Genomic DNA, 6,000 nt, shown 5'->3' on the forward strand with positions numbered 1-6,000 from the left:
ATCAGATATGAACTTGCCCTCCAGTGAACCAGAGCTACCCACTTAAACACTGAGTAAGTGGCAAAAAGAGGAGTGGCAGATTTCAGTAGAAAAACGAGGTTCTGCTTCCTTTATCTCCACTCCGGCCTCTAATTGATTTATTTTGTCACTACATTCAAGGTAAAAATTTAGACTTGAGCACTTCATTCCAACATGAAATATCCTGATCAAAGCACTTCTGTTGCTATTATTATTATCTTCTACAGTAGTAAAATGAATTTAAATCTCTTATGGAAATATTAAAATTTGTGCTAGACAGCGATTGGAACCGGATTTTCTTGGGTATCGCGAATCTGCTACTAATCTACAACAGAGTAATGGAATGTTTCGGATCCTGTTTTGCATTACTATTTAGCTGAGAGACTGGAAAAGCGGTTTTCGATTGAGCCACACGAACTGACGCACACACACACACACACACACACACACACACACACACACACACTCATGCAACACAGTATGTGTTTCACGACCACGTGGACACTCTTGCCGACTGTGGCAGTCACTAGGCGCTTGTAAAAGGTTAAACACACAGAAATGATTGGCATCTGTTTTTTTATTGCATCCATTTTTGTGACTTACATCGGTTGAATAATGAAATTACTACCGCAGTGTGCGGAAACTAAATTACGTGCGCACGTCAAATCTGTATTACTTCTCTGTCGATCAGGATAAGCATTAAATTCACTTAGCATACTGTTGCAGTGGAAAATGATTATATTACTTCCATTCAGAAAGAAGAAATAGTAAATGTAATGTATTGATAAACGACAAGTAAATGTCTGAACTTCTGTGCAGGTATTACATGAGCAACAAACTGTGCCGTTACTCGTGCACTATTTTCGTACAGACTGACAGGACTATTAACTGAAAAAACTTGTGCTTTATGCGAGGCGCGTTTCTGAACAGAAATCGAGCTCATTACTAGCCACGCAGCTTCCTAGCTTGGAAACACGCCGAGGTAATTACTGCCACATGTGAGGTTCTTCTCTGCCGGCAAGCGCCTAATGAGCGACCGACACCCTCCATGTATCTCCCAGAAAATATTACCTCCAATTCAAATGGAAGTTAGCGTGTTGGAATTCCGACAGTTACGAAGAGGCAACTAGATTACAAGAGCAGCTAAGCCTACTCCCTAAAAATCCCAATCATCTACAATGCCTGACAGGAAAAGGGAAGTACCCACAGGTAGAGCAAACGAAATGAAACTTCACAGATTGATAAGGTATGTGACATTATCTTAGTGTTTACAAACTTTAATCAGATTTAGAAGGAACAGCGTTGTATGGGACAACTTATCAGTATGACGTTGCACCCACTCTGGCTTGGATTATTGCGCTGACTCGTAGGAAATGATGTCATAAAGCCGTTGTACTATCAGCTGAGGTCAGCTGACCCACAAATGTAGTAACTGATCCATGAAATACTGAACACTGGTACGGGTACGATGTTGGCATTTGGTCTTCTCCCACACATTTTCTCTCAGAGTAAGATCTGGTAATCTTTTTTGGAGCGGAATTGCCTCAACATCAGGCAGGCAGTTCATGGAGACACTAACCACGAGTGGACGAGCACTGCAATAACACGACGACAGTGTCACCCAGTATGTTACACTAGAACGTATCGTTGCGCTGTTAGTGTTTCCACGTTGAGTATCAGCTGTGACCCTTAATCGTACCAGAAGTATTAGCATATCATGGCGCCCATAGTGAAACCGGTCTGTGTCTTCTATGCATTGGAAGAATGGGACTTCTCACCAGATTAGCGCCATACTGGGTTAGTGGGGAGATGCGTTTCATCACTGAACACAGACAGCATTCCTTGCTTCCCAATCATGGAATCGCTCGAAACGCAGAGGAATGTTTAGTAGTTTTAGTGGCAGGCTACCCACAGGACGGTGATTCCCTAGTCAGGCAGCTACTAGTCTCTGATCAATAGTGCGGGGTGACACGTAACATATCAGGAATCTATCACTATTTATCCTGGGCCGGCATGTTGACTGTGTGTCAATAGACCGCTTTCTTCGAGGTAATTCATAATGTTCGAACACAATATATGTTCCAAAATCCTACTGCATATCGACGTTAACGATATGGGCTTGTAATTTAGTGGTTTACTACTACTACTTTCTTGAATATTGGTGTGACCTGTGCAACTTTCCAGTCTTTGGGTACGGATCTTTGGCCGAGCGAACGGTGGTGTATTTCCGTTGTCATTCACAGAGAAAAATTAACATCTGTCATTGTTCACGCCCTTATATACTCCACCAAGCCTGGTATCAACGCTAAACATGAAGGACACTAATGCACACTTGTAGCAATTCTGCCTGTGACAGAGAATTGCAACTTTAATCATTAAAATGTTCGCCGATGGTGTGTACATGAATGAAATTCTACTGGTATCTGACACGTCTTGTGAGTGCTTCACTTTCTTTCTCATGTAATGTACCTAGAAGGTATTTTCATCTTCAAGGTGTCTAAAACAAAATTCTTCGTACTCACTGTGTAAAAAACGATAATACTGTTTAGTCCGTCTACTCAGCTGAGTGGTAGCGTGCTTGCCTACCATGCAGCGGGACCGTGTTGGATTCCCGGCCGGGTTGGAGAGTTTACCCTGGGTGTTGTGTTTTCCTCATCATCATTTCATCATCACCGACGCGCAATTCGCCCAATGTGGCGTCACTTGAAATAAGACTTGCATCCGCCGGCCGAACTTCCCCGGACGGGGCCTCCCGACCATCCGCGCCACACGACAATTTCATTTTTTACTACCATTTAAACACATGAATATCGCTTCCTCGTACCTCCAACAGCAGCACCCAGTCTCATAGTGTGTCATTACTTACATCTTGGTTTTACTTTCTCACAAGATGCCAGCAGAAGAGATCATCATTGATGTTTCGCGTAGCATGTGCGTAACTACATGAAAGCAAAGTTCTATTGGATATAGGAGTCCCGTGTCAATAAATCATTTTACATTGTGATTAGTGCAGTGTCTCCAACATAATAATTCAACGAGAAAGTAATAAAAAAGCTGTACACTTCACAGTGAAAATATATAATATCCGTTCCCTGCAACTTTGACTTCACACTAGTCATGTCGCAGGCAAATATCACATCATACACAGAAGTTTCTCTTCTGTCTCTTTCTGAAGAGTGGATTTTGTCACTCTCAGTGTCTCCATATGATATGGAGCTGAATGCAAGAAAGAATCGTTTGTTGCAACTAAAGAAAAATAGATTGGAAAAATTGAACCACACTTTGAGATGATCGGAAAAACATTTACAAATACTAATAACAGTAGCAACTGGGAATAGAATTAAATGTGAGGCGAAAATATAAGAGACATTCAAAGAAAACCAAACACGAACCACATGGGGGCCACGGAATGATTCCATTCAAAAGAAATCACCACAAGCATTAAGACATTTATCGCACTGGGAAACGAGACGACCAATGCCTGTTTCGTAGAACGCAGTCGGCCTGTGACAAATACACAACCGTAGCCCCTCTCGCACTTCTTTGTCCGACAGAAACCGATTTCCTTGAATATCTTTCTTCAGGTCGCCAAAGATGTGAAAACCACGCAGTGAACGATCCAGGCTGTACGGAGGATGTTAGATTGTTTCTCAACCAAATCGTCAGATTGGTAGCATTCCTGGGCGTTTTGATTTTATGGCGTGTCGTAATTTCTACAAACTGTCTTCGTAGCGCTGTACATTGACTGTCGTTAGACGTTCTAGGAACTTGACAAGCAGAAGGACACTGAAGTCGAAGAAGAACGTCGTCATGACCTTATGTGGAGCCACCATTTCGAGCCCGAGGGAAAACGGCAAAGCCAACAGTAGAAACATCCAACATGTCCCCCGCCAAATACACTCCAGGAAATGGTAAAAATAACACATTGTACCGGTGTGTCAGACCCACCATACTTGCTCCGGACACTGCGAGAGGGCTGTACAAGCAATGATCACACGCACGGCACAGCGGACACACCAGGAACCGCGGTGTTGGCCGTCGAATGGCGCTAGCTGCGCAGCATTTGTGCACCGCCGCCGTCAGTGTCAGCCAGTTTGCCGTGGCATACGGAGCTCCATCGTAGTCTTTAACACTGGTAGCATGCCGCGACAGCGTGGACGTGAACCGTATGTGCAGTTGACGGACTTTGAGTGAGGGCGTATAGTGGGCATGCGGGAGGCCGGGTGGACGTACCGCAGAATTGCTCAACACGTGGGGCGTGAGGTCTCCACAGTACATCGATGTTGTCGCCAGTGGTCGGCGGAAGGTGCACGTGCCCGTCGACCTGGGACCGGACCGCAGCGACGCACGGATGCACGCCAAGACCGTAGGATCCTACGCAGTGCCGTAGGGGACCGCACCGCCACTTCCCAGCAAATTAGGGACACTGTTGCTGCTGGGGTATCGGCGAGGACCATTCGCAACCGTCTCCATGAAGCTGGGCTACGGTCCCGCACACCGTTAGGCCGTCTTCCGCTCACGCCCCAACATCGTGCAGCCCGCCTCCAGTGGTGTCGCGACAGGCGTGAATGGAGGGACGAATGGAGACGTGTCGTCTTCAGCGATGAGAGTCGCTTCTGCCTTGGTGCCAATGATGGTCGTATGCGTGTTTGGCGCCGTGCAGGTGAGCGCCACAATCAGGACTGCATACGACCGAGGCACACAGGGCCAACACCCGGCATCATGGTGTGGGGAGCGATCTCCTACACTGGCCGTACACCACTGGTGATCGTCGAGGGGACACTGAATAGTGCACGGTACATCCAAACCGTCATCGAACCCATCGTTCTACCATTCCTAGACCGGCAAGGGAACTTGCTGTTCCAACAGGACAATGCACGTCCGCATGTATCCCGTGCCACCCAACGTGCTCTAGAAGGTGTAAGTCAACTACCCTGGCCAGCAAGATCTCCGGATCTGTCCCCCATTGAGCATGTTTGGGACTGGATGAAGCGTCGTCTCACGCGGTCTGCACGTCCAGCACGAACGCTGGTCCAACTGAGGCGCCAGGTGGAAATGGCATGGCAAGCCGTTCCACAGGACTACATCCAGCATCTCTACGATCGTCTCCATGGGAGAATAGCAGCCCGCATTGCTGCGAAAGGTGGATATACACTGTACTAGTGCCGACATTGTGCATGCTCTGTTGCCTGTGTCTATGTGCCTGTGGTTCTGTCAGTGTGATCATGTGATGTATCTGACCCCAAGAATGTGTCAATAAAGTTTCCCCTTCCTGGGACAATGAATTCACGGTGTTCTTATTTCAATTTCCAGGAGTGTAAATCCAAAGCTGTTCACCCAAGTTCCTATTGCTCTCACACTACTATCGGAGGAAGCCTACGCTTCAGCTATTTGGTTGGGAAATAATGCAACATTCTCTGTAGAGCCCGAATTGTTCACTGTATGATTTTCACATATTTGGCTACCTGAAGAAATACATGCTTGGAAGTCGGTTTCAGTCGGGAGAGGAAATGCAAGAGTGGGTGCGATTGTGTACCCGTCAGCGGCCGACCACGTTCTACAACACGGTCGTCTCGTTTCCCAGTGGGATAAATGTCTAATGCGTGTGGTGGTTAGTTTTGAATGACACCTTTCCATGGTCCCGTCGTAACAATTGTTCGCTTTTCGTTCGTCTACGCTTCATATAAGTTGTATGCACAAGCCATCCGTAGCAGCGTAAGTCTTCTTATTTCATATCCATTCATTAAGTACTTCAATAAACGCATTTCACATGTAAAATTGTCACAGCGACCTTTTCTGTAATAAATGTTATTTTGGAGAAATTACCCTCCTTACTGTGAGACCGATTCTCATTTTCTCTCTGCTAGATGCATTGGGATGAAGAATGTTACCATGTCATTAGAAAAGCCGTGAAGTGTAAGAGACATTTTCGTTTTTGATTAAAATAAATCGGTAACTCTCTACCACGACAACAGGGTAATT

The sequence above is a fragment of the Schistocerca cancellata genome, chromosome 4 (assembly GCF_023864275.1).
Source record: "Schistocerca cancellata isolate TAMUIC-IGC-003103 chromosome 4, iqSchCanc2.1, whole genome shotgun sequence".
In the NCBI taxonomy this organism is placed as follows: Eukaryota; Metazoa; Arthropoda; class Insecta; order Orthoptera; family Acrididae; genus Schistocerca; species Schistocerca cancellata.